Raw genomic sequence first — 11,503 nt, forward strand, 5'->3', positions numbered from 1 at the left:
TGGCGACCGCTTCCGGCGCGCCTATAAATTGCGGCGCTCACCACGCGGCTATCCACACTGCCACGCGCGCTCTCCCGCGCTTCCTCATAGACCCCTTTGCTTCTTCGCTACCCCAACGCCCCGCCACCGACGCGCCACCATGCCGCCACGCCGCAGAGGAGTGTCGGGCTACTGCGGCGTCCGCCAATGCCCCAACGGCTGGTAATACGCCGAGATCCGATCCGGCGACGTCCGGCTCGGCCTCGGCACCTTCGAGACCGCGCACGAGGCCGCCCGTGCGTACAACCCGGCGGCATGGCGCCTAGACAGGCCGCGCGCGCAGATGAACTTCCAGAACGTCCACACGCGCCTGCAGGCCCAGGACGTCGCCCCTCCGCCTCGTCTTATCACGGACCAGGACCGTGCGGAGCACACTCGGCGGTAGCGCCGCCTCCTCATCGCCGAGGAGGACGAGCGAGGCATGGCGGAGTGGCGCCGACGCCACCCAGAGGACGTCGCCAACGAGCAAGCCTGCTGGGCGGAGAGGACGGCAAAGCGCCACGCGGATCGGTTGGACATGCATCGGCGGAAGGCCCTGGCGTTATGGCAGTGTGATATCGTTGAAACAGGTGGGCAATCGATCTTTACAGATAATGATCCTCGTTGGGAGGACATGTGGCTCGATATCTCGGACCAGACCAGCGATGATGATGATGATGATGATGATGACGACGACGACTGGGAGTAGGTTGTAATTGCACTATCTAGTCATTTTTTATGTCGTTGCATCATAGTTTTATCTATCTATGCTATGGAACTATGTAAAATATTTATGTATCGTTTTTATGTATTTTTTTTAATATGTATGGAATGTTCATGCAATAGCGCGCGCTACATTTTAGCGTGGCTGCTGAATCTACACGCGCTAAATTTTAGCGCGTATGTTGAAGTCAGCGCTGCCCGCCGCGCTAAATCAGGCGATGAGCGCGCTGAAAATAATTTTAGGGTGCCGCACATTGCGCGGCTGTTAGAGATGCTCTTAATTGCTCTCGATGGACCGGTTTTCTTTTTCACTGCCAGCTGGACCGTAGCGCCTACTCTGGGCCTTTAACACTTTAACTGGTCCATGTGTCCTCATGGGCCTGCCCTGTAGAGTTTGCCTGGTATATTTTTCTAGTGGAGCTTCCTTGGTCAATGTGCAATAGAAATGCCAAACTGTTTGGCTTCTACTCCTCTACAGGCCAAACGGTTTAGCACGACTTCGAACATGGGAATAAGCTTTCTGATAGACCAATGGCGTGCTTCAGACATATATATCCACACATGGATGTACATCCGCCTACCACTCAAATTCCCTCACAGTCACGACGTGCGCACTGTACGTGTCTATCCCAACAGCGTGTGCACACGACACGACAAGCCAGGATTCGAGTATAGAAAGGACCAAATACGTATATTGATCTAATTTTATTGGTAATTACTCGTCGCTCCTATTAAAATTATCCATCGTTGGGGGGAGGGGGGGCAGGCCCCTGCTCGTCCCCTCCTGACTCGACACGACCCTACCCGGCTACCCCTACAAAAAGTTGACTCGGTTGACCTCTCACCGGTCGATCTATGCACGCAGGAGGAGATGGTCGAATAGTTCATGTCATGCTGCTGCGCTGGTTCGGTTTCACACTGATATGCCGTGCAGGCAAAAAGTGGGCACTCCAATTGCGAGACTGAGCGAGTGGCCGACCTCTCTGTTTCACACTGATCTGCCGGAAAAGACGGGGCTGAGGCGTACGTTGCGTTAGAAAATGCAGCGGCGTGCGAGGAGCTGACACGGTGCGCTTTACCCAATCGAGCCCACCCATCCGCCCGCCCGCGCGCACCAGTGGAGTGCCGCTATTGCTGCCCTACAGTGACACCTCGATTAATCTAGCAACCTGCAGTAGATAGCGGATGCAGGCATGCAGCTAGATCACAGTACTGGCTTATCACATAATTGAGTGAGTGAGTGAGTGGACACTATTGGCCACTCAGCACGGACCAAACACTTCCGGATCCTATACACAAACGCATAAAGATTGTGGGAAGATATGTTCTATTCCGGGGATCCGTTTTATATTCCACGCATCTGGCATCTGCGGCGGGATGAGTTCACGTGTTATTGGATTTACCACTAGAAACACATGTCACGTAGGTAATGCTCCGTGACACTTGTAGCAGCCTCCACTTTTTGAGAAGGCGGTACTCAATGTTAGAAATAAATAATTCCCGCTCCTTCTCATAGGTTTGAAGGAGTTTTAACAACATATCCTATTCTACTCATATACCTAGGGAAGTAAAATGTTTCCTCCTCCTAAGAGGAAATGCGATATTTTAACAATCGCTAGATGCGATGATGTAATTGTTGGCTCAACTCGGGTCATATTATTGTCCCTATGGTTTTTTTTTTTCGAAAAGAGGGAATGCCCCGGCCTCTGCATCTGAGCGATGCATACGGCCCTCATATTAAGCAAATAAATATGTTCCAAACAAAGTCTGAAAGTCTAGAAGTCTCCCAAAGACAAAAAAAAGCTCACACAGAGCCAAAAGCGCTAGAATACAAACTAGCAAAGTAAAGGACGCCACAACCGGCTGGCAAAACAGAGGGATAGGTAAACTAATTGCCTATCCTATTACATGACCGCCATCCAAACCGGTTGAATATATCCCGAGCTACCATCTCCCAGTGGATAGATCCAGTAACCAAATGCTCCCTGGCCTCCGTCGGAGTGAGTAGCGACCACGAACGGATCAATGTTGTGGCTCGGAAAATAACCTGCAAAAAATGAATACGTGATATCCTGTTAATAACCAAATCATTTCTGCAATTCCATATAGTCCACAACAAGGCACAAACTCCTACACAAATATGTCTCGCTAATTCGGGCTCTATCCCATTAATCCACGTCCCAAATAACATGTTGACAGAATTTGGTGGAGTAATATTGAAAGTAATATGGACCGTCCGCCATAAAACTTTGGCTAGCGGGCAATCAAGCAAAAGATGTTTGATCGTCTCATCCCGATCACAGAAACTACACCTAGTAGGTCATGTCCAATTACGCTTTTTCAAGTTGTCCTTGGTTAAAATAACTTGTTTATGGACAAACCATATAAACACTTTTATATTTAACGGAACTTTGACATTCCAGACATGCTTGGAGCTAGGAATGAAGCTTGAATTGATAATATCAATATACATGGATTTAACTGTGAATACTCCAGACCTAGTAAGCTTCCAGCGTAATTCATCGGGTTGTTGAGAAAGCTGAACCTCCATCAGTCTGCATACTAGACGGGGCCATTCTTCCGATTGCCCGCTAGCGGTCGTCTGAACTGAATATTAAGGGGGGTAGATTGAAATACCGTTGCAACGAACACCTCACGTCGTTGAACAATACGATATAAAGACGGTTATTGAATGGCTAAAGGTGTGTCTCCGAGCCAAGTATCCTCCCAGAAACGTGTACCAGCACCGTTACCAATAATAAATTTTGTCCTATTAAACAGAGATGTTTTGACTTTCATAAGTCCCTTCCAGAAAGGCGAGTCAGTCGGCCTTACTGTCACATGAGACAAAGTTTTGGTCTGAAGGTACTTGCTACGAAGGATTTGCGCCCACGTGGCATCAGTCTCACTCGAAAACTTCCACAGCCACTTACTAAGAAGGCATCTGTTTTTAACTTCAAGATTCTTAATACCAAGACCCCCTTGGTCTTTCGGTTTACAGATGATATCCCATTTAGCTAGGCGGTATTTTCTTTTTAGTTCATCACCTTGCCAGAAGAATCGTGATCGATAAAAGTCCAGTCTTTTCCTGACTCCAACTGGGACTTCAAAGAACGATAAGAGAAACATAGGCATACTCGTGAGAATCGAATTTATCAGAATTAATCGGTCTCCGTATGACATGAGCTTGCCCTTCCAGCAACTCAGTTTCTTTTCAAACCGGTCCTCGATGCACTTCAATTCTCTGTTTGTCAGCTTACGGTGGTGGATTGGTATACCTAAGTACGTAAAAGGTAAAGCCCCCACATCGCACCCAAACAATTGCCTATAAGCCTCTTGTTCATCTTTGGCTCTACCAAAGCAGAACAATTCACTCTTGTGAAAGTTAATCTTTAACCCGGTCAATTGTTCAAAAAGGCATAACACCAGCTTCATGGGTACTCGGGTATAATCAAGGATGTTTTATTATGTCTCGATTCAACTCGCACCCACTAAATTATAGAGATATTCGTCAAAATAGTTTCAAAGAGGAATATCTTATCTTTACCATACGCAACGGATATGGCAAAGCACATTCTCAATATATCATCAGGATTACACTACAATGTGAGAGGACAAATCTGGACGATGCCACCCAATGCAACAGGGATACACATGCCGAGGTTGAAATCTACTCCCTCCTTTGTTGTTTGTGGTTATCTCATGGAACTCTTCAAAAATGGATTATTAAAGCAAGATTTGTGGACTTCAGAAGGATTAATTCATTAATTATAAGGTCTCTTCCTCATAGCAACAATCTGAAATCTGATCTTACTTACAAACTCGCTTAATTTATATTGATGCAACCATCCATGCAAATCAAACAATTTTATTTATTTAGAGCCAATCAACCATCCTAGCCCAAATCCATTCAATTCCTTCGCTCCCTCTGTTCCTAGGTTCTTGAAGTGGCTTCCCGATTTTCACACAATTTATAAATGTATATAAATTGATGAATTCTCGTGCAAGGCGGGCTGACGATATGTGAGGCCTTGCCGTCTTTGTTTGCTCGCCAGCCGCCCTCAAGCATATCGATCCTGTAACCCTCGCCTCTCTTGTGGTCCTGCCGGGTTTCAGAAAAACCTGTTAGTTACTCCTCTCTATCGGGGTGGGGCATATTTCCTCGCAATCCCTCTTCTTATTTCGTTCGGTATGTTCCCAAATTGGCTATAAAATAACGGAGAGCGTATATATGTTCATTACCTACCTTCCTAACTAGTACATATAAGTTGTATTTCTTCCAGTTAGTTATTGTTGCTCGTGGGCAGCACTGCCAGCCCAGCAGTCCGTCATAGCAGCACCGCGAGCTCAGCAGACCGGCATAGCTAAACCGTCTGCTAAGCAGCCATCGTAGCTTTACCGTCTGCTCGACAGTACGCCTTTCAAACATCCAGACCTTGCACCAAAAGTGCTTCTAGTACCAAGAAAGAAGCGGGCAAAAAGGTTGCACCCGTGAGGGGGCGGGCCCCGAGACCGAGGAGGAATGAGAACGATAGCCTCTTACTTAAGGCACTGATTTCCCAGAATCAAATTACCAGCAAGTCGTTCAAATCGGAGAGTAATATTGTCTCTGACAACATGGACGATGCAAAATTCAATGCGATGCTTGCTAAAAATAAAGTAGACGTACTTGAAGCACGCAATTACATCCATGGCCAGCCATTTCTTGTTCGCGAATACTTTGATGAGTGCATTTTTAGTTGACACGTGTTACATAAATATTGCATGGATCAAATATTAGCAGGTCATCATGTTCTGCTAGTCTACTACAATAGTGATCATTTCCGACACGATCCAGGTTCCATCAGTGTGAGTTTTGAGGACTTACATCTCTTCTTCAACTTCAATGTGCTCGATGCCACTCTTGTTAGATGCCTGATTTTGTAAGTACTTACAAAAGTCAGATCAACTTCTCCATACAAGGCTATAAATGATAAACAACTAACTGTATTTTATTCCTCTCAAGGGATTGATCGTGCAGAGAAGAAAAAGGGAGAGTGTGTATTTCATAGACCCTAAATTAGCAAATGGCACATTATTACGTGATAAGGATCAACGAGAGTGGGCCATTAACAAGGTCACCCATATCTTAGAAAACACATCCCATGCAGAATCATTTCTCTAGCCATATAATGAAGGGTAAGTCAAATAAACAACCACACATACACTAATTGTCTTTCAGATTTTAACATAGTTCGTACATTCATAGTTTCTTACTATGTTCAATCACTGGATCTTGGTATTCATTGTTCCAAACAAGAACATAGTTTACTACCTAGATTCCCTCAAAGAGTCTATAAAGCCTCAGGATCTGATGCATCTTCAGCAATTCATGGATAGGTATTAAATTCTATGATGTTGAAATTAATTTGCATTCATATCTGGTTCAAGAATTGAATATGTAAAAATTCATCTTCATTTTCAGTGTGTTGGCATTGTGGAAAACTAAACGAGGGAACCTGTTCAAGAGGGAACTACCTCTATGATAACCCAAAAGTATAGGGGATCGCAACAGTTTTCGAGGGTAGAGTATTCAACCCAAATTTATTGATTCGACACAAGGGGAGCCAAAGAATATTCTCAAGTATTAGCAGCCGAGTTGTCAATTCAACCACACCTGGAAACTTAATATTTGCAGCAAAGTATTTAGTAGCAAAGTAATATGATAGTAGTGGTAACGGTAGCAAAAGGTAACAGTAGCAAAAGTAGTGTTTTTGGTATTTTGTAGTGATGATAGCAATAGCAACGGAAAAGTAAATAAGCGAAGAACAATATATGGGAAGCTCGTAGGCAATGGATCGGTGATAGAGAATTATGCCGGATGTGGTTCATCATGTAACAGTCATAACCTAGGGTGACACAGAACTAGCTCCAATTCATCAATGTAATGTAGGCATGTATTCCGAATATAGTCATACGTGCTTATGGAAAAGAACTTGCATGACATCTTTTGTCCTACCCTCCCGTGGCAGCGGGGTCCTAGCGGAAACTAAGGGATATTAAGGCCTCCTTTTAATAGAGTACCAGACCAAAGCATTAACATATAGTGAATACATGAACTCCTCAAACTACGGTCATCACCGGTAAGTATCCTGATTATTGTCACTTCGGGGTTTAACGGATCATAACACATAATAGGTGACTATAGACTTGCAAGATAGGATCAAGAACTCTCATATATTGATGAAAACATAATAGGTTTTGATCTGAAATCATGGCACTTGAGCTCTAGTGACAAGCATTAAGCATGGCAAAGTCATAGCAACATCAATCTCAGAACATAGTGGATACTACGGATCAAATCCTAACAAAACTAACTCGATTACATGATAAATCTCATCCAACCCATCACCGTCCAGCAAGCCTACGATGGAATTACTCACGCACGGCGGTGAGCATCATGAAATTGGTGATGGAGGATGGTTGATGATGACGATGGTGACGGATTCCCCTCTCCGGAGCCCCGAACGGACTCTAGAAAGCCCTCCCGAGAGGTTTTAGGGCTTGGCGGCGGCTCCATATCGTAAAACGCGATGAATCCCTCTCTTTGATTTTTTTCTCCCCGAAAGCAAATATATAGAGTTGGAGTTGAGGTCGGAGGAGCTCCAGGGGGGCCACGAGGTAGGGGGGCGCGCCCTAGGGTGGCAGGCGCGCCCCCCACCCTCGTGGCTAGGGTGTGGGCCCCCTGGTCTTCATCTTTTGCAAGGATTTTTTTATTATTTCCAAATAGATGTTCCGTGAAGTTTCAGGTCATTCCGAGAACTTTTGTTTCTGCACATAAATAACACCATGGCAATTATGCTGAAAACAACGTCAGTCCGGGTTAGTTCCATTCAAATCATGCAAGTTAGAGTCCAAAACAAGGGCAAAAATGTTTGGAAAAGTAGATACGATGGAGACATATCAACTCCCCCAAGCTTAAATCTTTGCTTGTCCTCAAGCAATTCAGTTGACAAACTGAAAGTGATAAAGCAAAACTTTTACAAACTCTGTTTGCTCTTGTTGTTGTTAATATGTAAAGCCAGCATTCAAGTTTTCAGCAAAGATTATGAACTAACCATATTCACAATAACACATAGGTCTCATGTTTACTCATATCAATGGCATAATCAACTAGCGAGCAATAATAATGATTCTCGGATGACAAGACTTTTTCAAAACAATCATAATATGATATAACAAGATGGTATCTCGCTAGCCCTTTCTGAGACCGCAAAACATAAATGCAGAGCACCTTTAAAGATCAAGGACTGACTAGACATTGTAATTTATGGTAAAAGAGATCCAGTCAAGTCATACTCAATGTAAATTAACAATAATGAATGCAAATGACAGCGGTGCTCTCCAACTGGTGCTTTTTAATGAGAGGATGATGACTCAGCATAAAATTAAATAGATAGGCCCTTCGCAGAGGGAAGCAGGGATTTGTAGAGGTGCCAGAGCTCGGTTTTAAAATAGAGGTGAATAATATTTTAAGCGGTATACTTTCATTGTCAACATAACAACCAAGAGATGGCGATATATTCCATGCTACACACATTATAGGCGGTTCTCAAACAGAATGGTAAAGTTAATACTCCCCCTCCACCAACAAGCATCAATCCATGGCTTACTCAAAACAACGAGTGCCTCCAACTAACAAGAGTCCCAGGGGGAGTTTTGTTTGCAATTATTTTGATTTAGTTTGCATAAAGCATGGGACTGGGCATCCCGGTGACCAGCCACTTTCTCGTGAGTGAGGAGCGGAGTCCACTCCTCTTGAGAATAACCCGCCTAACATGGAAGATACAGACAGCCCTAGTTGATACACGAGCTATTCGAGCATACAAAACAAAATGTTTATTTGAAGGTTTAGAGTTTGGCACATACAAATTTACTTGGAACGGCAGGTAGATACCGTATATAGGTAGGTATGGTGGACTCATATGGAACAACTTTGGGGTTTATGGAGTTGGATGCACAAGCAGTATTCCCGCTTAGTACAGGTGAAGGCTAGCAAAAGACTGGGAAGCGACCAGCTAGAGAGCGACAACAGTCATGAACATGCATTAAAATTAATCAACACCGAATGCAAGCATGAGTAGGATATAATCCACCATGAACATAAATATCGTGAAGGCTATATTGATTTTGTTTCAACCACATGTGTGAACATGTGCTAAGTCAAGTCACTTAAATCATCCAGAGGAGGATACCACCCTATCATACCACATCACAACCATTTTAATAGCATGTTGGCACGCAAGGTAAACCATTATAAGCTCCTAGCTAATCCAGCATGGCACAAGAAAATATGATCTCTAGTTGTCATTGCAAACATGTTTATTCATAATAGGCTGAATGAGGAACGATGAACTAATCATATTTACAAAAACAAAAGAGGTCGAGTTCATACTAGCTTTTCTCATCTCAATCAGTCCATCATATATTGTCATAATTGCCTTTCACTTGCATGACCGAACGATGTGGATAATAATAATAATAATAGTGCACGTGCATTGGACTAAGCTGGAATCTGCTAGCATTCAATAAACAGGAGAAGACAAGACAATATGGGCTCTTTTGCCAGATCAACAATAATGCATATAAGAGCCACTTCAACAATTTAATCATGGTCTTCTCCTATCAACCCCCAAAGAAAAGAAAAGAAATAAAACTATTTACACGGGAAAGCTCCCAACAAGCAAAAGAAGAACAGGAAATCTTTTTCGGTTATCTTTTTAATTACCACTACAAGCATGGAAAGTAAACTAATTAAAAGCTACAACTAATTTTTTTGGTTTTTCTCAAGGTTTATTAAACACACAAGAAGAAATCATAAAAAGGAAAATAAACTAGCATGGATGATACAATGAAAAAGTATGAGCACCGACATCTAGCAATGAGTGTGTGAACATGAATATAATGTCGGTGGGAAATACGTACTCCCCCAAGCTTAGGCTTTTGGCCTAAGTTGGTCTATGGCCACGGCTGGCCTGGCGGATATCCATAATAATAGTTGGGGTCGTACTGAGATGCAGCGGCTATCGCTTCCTGAGCTGCAGCGTGGCGACGAGCGGCCTCCGCCCTCCTCTCGTACTCATCTGCCTCCTCGCTGGTCATAACATGTCTTCCTTTTGCCTGATAATCAAAGAAGGCAGGAGCAGGAAGAGTAATACGGACAACACGGCGTCTGTCAAAAATTAAGCGATACTGGAGAGGTGATTCATTCCTCTCGGCAAACTGGTGGTGAACCATAGCCTCATAATCCAAATAAGCAGGAGGCAACTCAATATCATCTTCACGTATGGCCATACCAAGAAAATTAGCTATGAGGGTTGCATAAATTCCACCAAAGAAATCTCCATTAAATCTATTAAGATGCAACCTACGTGCAACAATGGCTCCCAAATTATAAGATTTATCTCCTAACACAGCACTCCTAAGAATACTGAGGTCAGGGACACACATGTGACATGCCTCATCTTTACCATTAATGCATCTACCTATGAAGAGAGCAAAATAATGTATAGCAGGAAAGTGAATGCTCCCTATGTTAGCTTGTGTTATATCTCTAGATTCCCACACAGTTATACTAGCAAGAAAATCTCTAAATTCAGATTTGCGAGGTTCCCTGACACTACCCCATTGTGGAAGTTTGCAAGCAGTGGTAAAATCCTCTAAGTCCATAGTGTAAGAATTTTCATAAAGATCAAACATGACAGTTGGAGAATTACGTGAAGATGAAAATTCAAACCTCCTCACAAAGGAACTAGTGAGATAGTGATACTGGCGGCACTTTTATTCCTCGAAGCTCACAAGATCAGCGTTACGCAAATATGCGTTAAATTCTTCCTTCATTCCCGCTTGATCCATAAAGTTTTTCGAAGGCCATTCACAAGGACGCACTGGAGCATCTCTTGGTGGTTCTTCATCAGCATCACGCATTGCAAGCCTGGGTCCTTGCTGCCTTGAAGAACCACCTTGGTACATTTTCCTAAGCATATTTCTTCCTCTGAAAAATTTCTGAATTTTTTAGTAACTTCAAACAAAAGTGAACCAAGCTCAACAAAATTGATAGCAACAACTCCCACAAGTGCCTAGAGCCTATATCATGCATTAGAACTACTTTTGACCATATAAATTTGACATGCAAGCTCAAGAACGTGGTCACCTAGGCAGCACAAATTTGCAATGAATAAAGCACTAGAACAAAAACTAATTGGACCAATGGAGGAGTCACATACCAATGAACAATCTCCCCAAGCAGTTTTGTGAGAGGTGCTTTGAGCAAGGATGTCACATCCCTGGTCCTGTTATGCACTAGGCTAGACCTCATGTGAGCATCATGTTTTAATTCAAATGAAATTTGAATTGAGGAATTTTCAAAGCCTCAGAAACCTTCTAAAAATGATCAACATTAAAATCTCCTCAAAGAAGTCCAAGGAAATGTTCCTCTTAGTCTCTGAAAATATTGCAAAGAGGTAAAACTCAAAACAATATTTTTGGTATCTCAGAGTTAATTATTTTGGGCCTTTGAATTAAATAAATAGCTATTTGCATTGGATATATATTTGATATATAAATAATATATGTCCAATAATTATTGGAACATTTTATGTGGTTTGGTATATTTTAGTTCTAGCCACATAACTATTTTCAGGATTTTATAAAATGGTTTAGTATATTACTAAACTAAAACAACACAGAACAAAATAGATAAATAAAAACAAAAGCAAAAAGA

The sequence above is a fragment of the Triticum aestivum genome, chromosome 5A (genome assembly GCF_018294505.1).
Source record: "Triticum aestivum cultivar Chinese Spring chromosome 5A, IWGSC CS RefSeq v2.1, whole genome shotgun sequence".
Classification (NCBI taxonomy): domain Eukaryota; kingdom Viridiplantae; phylum Streptophyta; class Magnoliopsida; order Poales; family Poaceae; genus Triticum; species Triticum aestivum.